Source organism: Acomys russatus, chromosome 14 (assembly GCF_903995435.1).
Source record: "Acomys russatus chromosome 14, mAcoRus1.1, whole genome shotgun sequence".
NCBI classification, from domain to species: Eukaryota; Metazoa; Chordata; class Mammalia; order Rodentia; family Muridae; genus Acomys; species Acomys russatus.
Window position 1 is genome coordinate 1,158,084 of NC_067150.1, and position 10,685 is coordinate 1,168,768.

A 10,685-nucleotide genomic window follows, 5' to 3' on the forward strand; every position below is an offset into this window, starting at 1 on the left:
CTTCTGGAGGTATCTCCATTCCTGATCTCAAGCTGTACTATAGAGTAACAGTAATAAAAATGACATGGTACTGGCATAGAAACAGACAGGTGGATTAATGGAATGAAATTGAAGACTCAGAAATAAACGCACACCTGTGAACCCTTGATTTTTTACAAAGAAACCAAACCATACAATGAAAAAAAAAGTAGCATCTTCACAAAATGGTGCTGGTCTACCGGGATGTCTACATGTAGAAAAATGCAAATATATCCTTATCTATAAGCCTGCACAAACTAAAGTCCAAGTGAATTAAAGACCTCAACATAAAACCAGACACACTAAATCTGTTAGAAGAGGAAGCGGGGAAGAGTGTTGAGCTCATGGCACACAAGACAACTTCCAGAACAGAGCACCAACAGCTCAGGCTCTAAGATAAAAAATTAGTAAATGGGATGTCATTAAACTAAATAGCTTCTGTAAGGGAAAGGACATTGTCAACAGAGCAAAATGACAGCCTACAGACTGGGAATAGATCTTCACCAAGCCTATATTTGACCGAGGGCTGATATCCAAAATATATAAAGAACTCAAGAAAATAAACAACACCAAACCAAATAATTCAACTTTAAAATGGGATATAAAACAGAAAATTCTCAACCAAGGTATATTAAATGACCAAGAAACACACAAATAAATGTTCAACCTCCCTATTCATTAAGGAAATGCAACTCTGAGATTTCATCTTACACATATCAGAATTACTAAGATGAAAAATACAAGAACAGCACATACTGGTAAGGATGTGAAGAAAGTGGAACACTACTCAATTGCTAGTGGAAGTACATAATTATACAACTACTCTGGAAACCAGTTTAGAGCTTTCTTGGGAAATTGGGAATGTGCTACCTCAAAACTCAGGTACAGAACTCCTGAGCATATACCCCAAAGATGCACCATAATACAACAAGGACATTTGCTCACCTATGTTCATTTCAGCTTTATTAGTAATAGTAAGAAACTGGTAACCAAAGAATGGATAAAGGAACTGTAGTACATTTACACAATGGAATACTACTCAGCCATTAAAACAAGAAAATTATGAAATCTGTCCAGAAATGGATGGAACTAGAAAAGATTATCCTGAGTGAGATAACCCAGGCCCAGGAAGACACACATAGCATGTACTCATTTATAAGTGGATTTAGCCATATAATAAATGATAACCATGCTACAATTTACACACTCAGAAGTGATGAAGAGGAAACAAGAGAGGATGCTTAAGTCTCAGTTAGAAGTGGAAATATGATAGACAATAGAACTTGTTAGAGAGAGGAACCTGGTAAGAGAGGGAACAGGGAGAAAAATGAGAGCCAATAAAAGATTTGGGTTGAGTTGGGGGGGAGGACAGAGGATTTGCAGGGAGAAAAGAAACCTTGGGTGGGGGGCTTCTTTGTGACAAGCTGGAGACCTACAACATTGTAGGCTCCAGGGAGGATATGAGGGTGACACTAACTGAGACTTCAATTAACGGGGTTATGGAGACTGATGAAGACACCCTCTAACTAGACAGGAATCCTAGTGGAAGTAGGGAAACACCAATCCACCCACAGAAACTTTGATCCAGGACTTGTCCTGCCTACAAGATGATCAAGGACTGGGATGAAGCATAGATTGAGGAAATATCCAGCCAGTGCCTGTCCCAACCTGAGACCCACCATGAGAGGCAGTTAACCCCTGTCACTCTGTTATGCTTGCGGATAGAAGCCTCTGAGTTGTTCCACCCAGCAGCTGGTGGAAGCACATGCAGAGACCCACAGAAAACATGGGTGGAGTGCAGGGAGTATTGAGGAAGAGGTGGGGAAATGCCTAAGGACAGGAGCTCCAGGGGAAGACTGAGAAAGCCAACTAACCAGGGCCCAGAGGGGCCTGTGGAGACTGGGGCTCCTGGGCCCCCTGCACAGAGGTAGTCAATGGACAGCTTGGTCATCATGTGGGTACACTAGTGAGGGAAGTGGGGGATGGTTCTGAGGTGGACTCTGCTGCCTGATTTTTTTCTTGTTTCCCTTGGCTAGGCTGCCTAAGCTGGACAACAGTTGAAGGGGATTCCCTCAGCCCTGATGAGACTTGATAGCTGGGGTTGTTGGGAGGTCATCCCCTTCTCTGGGCATGGAGGAAACAGGGAGGATAGATAGGATAGGGGGACAGGAGGGAGAGGAATATGACCAGGATTTGAAGTGAATATTTTTAGAAGACTATAAAAATACACACAATATACACATCATTGATGTTTTTGTGAACAGATGAATTTAATTGTAACTGTAGGAGAAAATCCTGGCCTCAAAGCCCACTGATATGGTAAAATATTAAGCCAAGTTTAACGTGGTCAAAATCAAAGTTGATATCTTGTGCAGACAGATGCTTGAAATGATAATCCAGTAAGAATACAGAGGTCAAGGAAGGACTTTTTCACACCCACACCCACACACACACACACACACACACACACACACACACACATATATATATATATATATATATATATATATATATATATATATATATATATATATATATATAATTTAATCATTTTACAGCCTGATCCAAGCCTCCTCCTCCTTCTCAGTCTTACCCTCAAGGGCCCATCCCCCAACCCCACTCTTTTCTCAAAGAAGAAGAACTCCTTAGGGTTTACAACCTACCTTGGCACCTCAAGTCACAACAAGACTAAGTGCATCCTCTCCCACTGAGGTCTAACAAGGCAGCCAAGCTAAGGAAAGGAGACTAAGAGGCAGACAACAGTGTCAGAGACAGCCCTTATTCCCATTGTTAAGAGACACATGTTGACCAAGCTGCACATCTGCTACATATTCATAGGGTGTCGAGGTCTAATCCATGCATGCTTTTTGGTTTGTTTAGTCTCTGTGTGCCCCATGGGCCCAGATTAACTTACTCAGTAGGTTTTCTTGTGGTGTCCTTAACCCCTCAAGTTCCCTCAATCCTTTCCCCCACTCTTCTAGAAAACTCCATGAAATTGGCTTATTGTTTGCCTGTGGAGTAGAGGGAGTTTTAAACTTGGGTCTCCAGAAAACTGAATTTGAGGTGGAATTTTGGAACACTGATACAAATCTATCATGAGATTCTCTGATGAACCTTGTCAGTACTAGACAGAAGCAGAAGCCACAGTGTAATTCAATTACAATGTAAAACTAAGTCACAGGTGTCTCAACCTTAGGATGCAGAGTAAATATTGAGCACTACCTAAATCAGTAGATGCTGAAGGAGCCCAGTAGAAAGTTATGCATTTTTCCACCACTGGGAACCAACATTGTCAAATGGATAAACTAGCACATTTGTTCTGCAAGAGTTGCCAGGTGATGACAAACTCTTCACTGCAATGTTCACCACTAGGGAAAGAGACTTAAATTTGTTTCAAATACCATCTGATACTGTATGTTCTAGCCATTCTCTCACTTCATTGTGGCACATATTTAACTCTATAATTAGTCAGTGTTTCACAAAGCACTATGGAATACATAAAACTGCTATAGAATCCCAGTTTTCAAGAAGACAAGATGGAGACCAATTGTGTAATGTAAGAAATATCATAAAAGGAGTATAAAAACTTCCCATGACAAGTATATTCATTGGAGTACAGCAAATAATTCGAATTGACCTACTTTGAACTAGATAATGAAACACAAGAAACTATATTTCATAAATATTAATATGAATCAGAAGAAAAATTAAAACTCTAAATTATAGGCATCATCTCTTTGGTAAAAAAAGAAAAATGTCAGTTACATCTTCCACAAAACTACTTTATGTATTGAGTAAATATGTTGTATCATGCGGTTTCTTTGGCCAGTCTGTTTTCTGGCCACTGTGTTGCTATTTCAGCATTATACCCCAATCTTTCCTTAAGTAGACATTTCTTATGCAAATCTAAATGATTCTCAGTTTCCATCTTACACCCATCAGAATGGCTAAGATCAAAAATTCAGGTGACATCACGTGCTGGCGAGGATGTGGAGAAAATGGAATACTCCTTCATTGCTGGTGGAAATGCAAACTTGTACAACCACTTTGTAAATCTATCTGGTGCTTTCTCCAAAAAATAGGAATAGAGATTCCTAAAGACCCAGCTATTCCACTCCTGGGAATATACCCAGAAGATGTTCCACCACACTACAAGGGCATATGCTCAACCATATTCATAGCAGCCTTATTCATAATAGTCAGAATCTGGAAACAGCCTAAATGTCCCCCAGTTGAAGAATGAATAAAGAAATTGTGGTATATTTACACTATAGAACACTACTCAGCTATTAAAAACAAGGAAATCCAGAAATTTGTGGACAAATGGATTGAACTAGAAAGTATCATAATGAGTGAGTTTACTCAAAAGCAGAAAGACTCACATGACATACACTCACTTATAATTGGGCACTAGCTCAAAAAGCATGTTCCATGAAAGTCTTCACTTACCAGGAGATTAGGATAGATGTGAGGACATCCTACTGAGACTCTAGGTAAGAGAAATATAGGAGATTGGGACATAGAGGGCCCAGAGGGTTATAGAAACCTACAAGAAGAACATCATGATAGGTGGATTTGAGTCCAGGGGGTGTCTGCTCAAACTATTGCACTAACCAAGGACAATACAAGTAGTAAATATCGAACCCCTACTTTGATCTACTCAATGGACAGGACATTCTCCACAGTTATGTGGAGAGAGGGGACTGCCTCTGACATGAACTCTGGTGCCCCATATTTGACCACCTCCCCTTGGTGGGGAGGCCTGATAGTACTCAAAGAAAGAATAAGTAGGCTACTAAGATGAGACTTGATAGCCTATGACCATATGGTGGGGGAGGATGTCCCCCTCAGTCTTAGACCTAGGGTAGGGGAATAGGGTGAAAGTGGGAAAGGGAGAGGACTGGGAGGATACAAGTGATGGGGTAACAATTGAGTTGTAATTTGAATAAATTAATAAATTTTTTAAAAGTAGACATTTCTTGAAATAAGTAGTTTGATCATACACTCTAACTACAAGAAGCATTAAGAAATATGCCACCTCCTCTGGCACAAGATCTAAAAATGACAATGACAAAATGGAAACTTCATGGCATCCAGTAAGACCAATCAGTACTATCTTATAACCCTAACCTTCTTAAGGGAAAAATAAATAAATAAATTACTGTTAGAGATCAGTGATGCAAGGAAATCAATTGCCTTTTTGGTACATATCATCATTTCATGGATTATACAACAATAAAATATAAAAATAGAGAATCACAAAACAAAAGATACTTGAACCTAATTTTATGGTAAGAACACGTCCATCTACGCATTGTGGGTAGAAGTACAGGGCTTCAGTGCCAGACCCTGGCTTTACTGCTCATGATTTTTAAGGTCCATCCAAAGTAGAGGGTTGCTTTCAGCCTAATTTATAATCTGCAAAATGAGGTTACTAATTGTATCTGCCTGAAGAAACTAGTAAAAAATAAGTGACTTAATATATTCATGACCTGGAACAAAACACATCAATCACCATCATCCCTATCTTTCCATTTTATGCCATTAATTCATATTCATTTTTATTATGTAGATATGTTTTCACAGATTGTATAGCTTGTATCTGCCTTTCTTGTTATTTATTTCTTTAAGTGTAATAAAGTCAACTCTATTCCTATTCTTGATAGCTCACACTATTTTAAGACAATATCTAGGTGAAACACTTTTCTTTTCACCCTGATGAGCCCTTTGTGTTTATGCTTCTCTAGTGTCACCTTTCCATTTGGGCTCCTCTGAACTTCCAACTCCCTTCTGTATTAGTTTTCTACTGCTGATAAGATACACCATTACCAAGGCAACTTAGAAAAGAAAGAGTATATTAGGGCTTGCTTTTAGTTTTGAAGGATTAGTAGATAATATTCAGTGTGGGGATCATGACAGCAGGCAAGCAGGGCACTGGAGCAGTAGCTGCGAGGTTATATCTAATATCTGATCCACAGGGCAGAGAGAGAGAGGGGGGGGGCAGGGGGAGAGAACTAGGAATAGAATGGCATGGGCTTTTCAAACCTCAAAGATCACACTCACCTTTACTGACACATTTGTTCCCATAAGGCCATGCCTCAAATTCTTCCCAAAAAGATCCACCAACTGCAGACTAAATATTCAAATCTATTAGTATATGGAAGACATTCTCATTCAAACTAGCATGACTCCCACTTTTTTTTTCAGGATTAAGCAAAGAGACTAATAGCAGTCCCTGAGTGTTCCAAAAAGCTACTTCCTAATACACAGTGATTGCTCAGGAGCATATCACCTTGGCAGCACTCAGGCCACCTAATTCATATCTCAATTCTATTCTCTCCTGCTACATGTATGTCAGCATGATGGGTTGCAGTCAGAAAAAATGGGGAGAAATCAGAGTTCTTTTCTTTTTACTGTTTTCTCTTGTCCCCACTTAAAATTATGGGTTTAGTAAGAGGAAAGGGAGAATGGTAGGAACTGGTTTTTAACTCTATTTTATTTTGAGTTCCTTAGCACCTCTACTTCCCTTTCAACCCCTGACACTAGGTAGGAGAGAAAGAAGGTTATAAGGGACAGGAACATAGACATCTCTAGATTTAGTTTCAGCTTGTTAAGGAGAAAGAACTTTAGAAATGTCAGGGGATGTAGACCTTTCTAGACTTAGTTCTGGCAGGGTTTATTGGGAAAATACCAATCTCATTCATCAGGATATCTAGCAGTCCAGCAACAGCAAAGGGCAAACACAGAAGAACAAAGAAGGCAGCCTTCTTCCTCCTCTGTCTCCCTCTCTAAGCCACAGGAGGCAATTATCCGCTGTGAATAAACTAAAGCAGTGTGTATCCTACACATGGAATTAAAAGAAAAACATAGTTACATAAAATAAAAAAAAAAAAAACTGAGTTATTTAAGAACCAAAAATTTCCACTGCAGAGAATTATAGAGAGACAAGACTCCCTGATGTTTTTATTTCCTCCCTTCAACCACCTCATTTGTCTATTCCATTTCTCCTACTGAGTGAGATTTAAACATCCTCCCTTGGGTCCTCCTTGTTACTTATCTTCTTTGGATCTGTGCATTATAGTATCTTGTACTATATGACTAAAATCCACTTATAAGTGAGTACATGACACATGTGTCTTTCTGGGTCTGGGTTACCTCACTCAAGATGATCTTTTCTAGTTCTGTGCATTTGACTGCAAATTTCATGATTTCTTTGTTTTTTAATAGCTAAGTAGTATTCTACTGTGTAAATGTACCACAGTTTCTTTATCCATTCTTTGGCTGAATGGCATCTAGATTGTTTCAGAGAGATATGAGGGTGGATATCAAACCTGGGAAGAGGAGGGGCAGGAAGACAAAAGGCCTGTAAGAAAATAGAAAATGTGTGCAGGGATGTCTCTATGACAAGCTGGAGACCTAAGTCAGAGTAGGCTCCTGGGGGATATGAGAGGGTCTCTTAGAAGCAGAGGCTATAGAGACTGAAGAGGATTCCCTCTAACTAGACAGAACTCCTAGTAGATGGAGAAGAACAACCACCCATTAAAAACTTCTACTCAAAATTTCCCCTGCCTACAAGATGTTTAGGTACAGATGGACTAGAGATTGAGGGAATGTCCATCCAAAGCTTGGCCTAAGCAAAGACTCACCCCATGGGAGAGAACCAATTCCTGACACAATTAAGGATACACTGCTATGCTTTTGGACAGGAGTCTTTTGGGTTGTCCTATGAGAGGTTCCACCCAGCAACACCTCAAAACAGATGTTGAATGTCATAGCCAAACATTGGGTGATGAAAGGGAACCTTATGAAAAAGTGAGGGGGTAGGAGAACCTTGAAGTAACAGGAGCTTCACAAGAAAACAAACAGAGCCAACAACCAGGGCCCAGAGTGGCCTGCTGAGACTGAAGCACCAACCAAGGACCTTGCATAATCTGGACCTAGTCACCCTACAAAGATGTTGCTGATGGGTACCTCAAGCTTCATGAGGACTCTCTAGTAAGGCTATCTGACATGGACTCTCTTGCCAGCTTTTCAACTGCTTCCCCCTGGCAGTATTTCCTTGCCAGGCTACAGGAGAAGAGGATACATTCAATCCTGATAGGACTTGATGAGTTGAGGTGGATGAGAAATGGGGCTCCCATTTTTCTGAGGAATAGAGGAGGGAGTAGGAGAGAGGAAGTAAAGATGAGACTGAGAGGTAAGGAGAAATGGGGCTATGACCAGGATGTAAAGTTAATAAACAAACAAACTAATTAAATAATTAAAGAAACTCTGATGCTCGATTGTCACTAAATGACACTTCCAGTACTGGCATTGGATTGGATCTAATTGAGTTGTTGGCCAAATGGGTCCTATGAAAATTCCCAATCATCCTGTACAGTTGCTAAGACTATAGATTGTTGTCTCCAAGTCCCTAGTGCTGAAGACAAGATCTACACTACTCACCGAACATGAAAATGTTGAGCTGGTCCCTCCATAGAGCCTTCACAACTATGTGCCAATGTCTTTGGTACAGTAAAATATTTGGTGTACTTCCTAAAAAGAAATGTAAATACTAATCAGGCCACAAACTCTTTGATCTACAATGGTGTCCTGGCTGCAAAGTATGCTAGAATAAGGGTGGCACCAAACTTGTGGGAGTAACCAACCAATAGTGATTTGACTTAAAGCCCATTCCACGAGATTAAAGACATACCTGTTTCTGCTTGGGTGACCAAAAATCAAAGACTAGATAGCCCAGGGACATAGGTAAAACCAAATAACAGTTATCTAAAAAAAAGAAAGAAGAGGGAGAGAGAGCAGGGAGGGAGGGAGAGCAGGAAGGCAGGAAGGGAGGGAGAAAAGGAAGGAAAGAAGGAAAGGAAGAAAGAAATGTAGTGGTAAAATTACTCTTAATGATATTTTGCTATACTCACAGATTAGTAGCTTGTTCAGCTATCACCAAAAAAAAAAAAAGTGCCTTATGCAGCGTATGAGAACAAATGTAGAGACACACTGCAAGACACTAAATGGAGAGATAGTCTAAATAAAAGGTATGTGTCATATTCCTCCTCTCAGAGCTCAGGGAATTCCATGCAAGAATAAGCAAAAATGATATAAGAGCCCAAGTGGATGGAACACAGCAAAAACAAAAGCAAAAACAAAAACAAAAAACTGAGGCCTACTACATCAGTATAAATTCACAGAGACTGAAGCAGCATTCATCCGGTAAACACTGTTCACCATGTCTTCAGAGCTTAAATATGGCTTCTGGCTTAGCGTTTTTATGGGATGCTTACTTGTGAAAACAAGTGGATCTTTGATTCTGTGCATTCTCTTGGGTTCTAGGTGCCTTTGGGTCTCTTGACCTGGAAAAAGTACCTTTCCTTTTGTTAGTTTATCTTGTTCAAATTTAATGTGATTATTTTGTTTTATCTTACTATATTTTATGTTGCTATCTTTCTGAATGAATGAATGAATTAGTGAATGAATGGATGAATGAATTAGTGAATGAATGAATGAATGAATGAGTGAGTGAATGAATGAGTGAGTGAATGAATACCTGGCCATGGGTAAAGGTTAACAGCTTAACTGTCACTTGTACCTGCTGGGAAAATCAGCTTTCTGCAATGGAGTGACAATGAATAGATCAACCACTTCAAGGACAGCCTCATGTTCATGAGTAGCTGACCCACATATAATGGACTCTATAATTTTTTTGTGTATCCCTTTACATGGGTACAATTTGGTACTTTGTTTTGTTTTTATGGTTTGGTGCTGTTTTATTGTGTTTCCTTACTTTGGGTGGTTTTGTTGCCATATTGCAGTTTTCTTTGGTATTTGAGAAAGAACTTAATGCTTGGTGGGTAGGAAGGGACAGAGGCTCTAGAAGGAATTAGAAGAAGGGAAGAATGTGATTAAAATATATTTCAATTTAAAATGTTTTGAAAAAAATAAAAAATAGAATTTCTGATATGTACAAGATGCCTAGACAAGAGCCGACAGTTTGAAGATCCTGTGTGTGTGTGTGTGTGTGTGTGTGTGTGTGTGTGTGTGTGTTGCTATATATATAATATATAATAGCTACATATTACTATATAATAATATGTAATAGTTCTCACCTTTCCTTGTGGGCAAAGACAACAGGGTATGACACAGACTTCATGTAATCTTTATTCTAGACCACCTACCATGTGTATTGATTCCCAAATCTCCTTTTACAAGTGGCCCCACATTTCTTTAAGGGCCTGTTATGTTTCTTCACTTCATCTAGAGCAACTATCTGTGGTTTATGGGCAGATCTTGAATGTGTTGACAATGGCGTCCACCCATAGGAATGTTGTGCTGCCTTACAGAACAAAGTATATGTGAAAATGAAAGAGGTTGCAGGATTTAACCAGAGGCCAGGGGACAGCTCCAGGAGATAGTTCAGCATGCTAAGCATAAGTCTGACCAAGAAGAGACTTGATATTCTAAGAGCATATATAGGGGGAGGAGGTCTCCTTCAGTCACAGACATAGGGGAGGGAAGAAGGAGAGAAGTGGGAGGGAGGAAAGAATGGGAGGAAACAGGGGAAGGGCTAACAATCAAGATGTAATATGAATAAATTAATAAAATAAAAAAAATGGGTAGAACCTTTAAAAAAAAAAAAAAAAAGAATTGCACATTCAGAGATCCTGGTGCGGTCC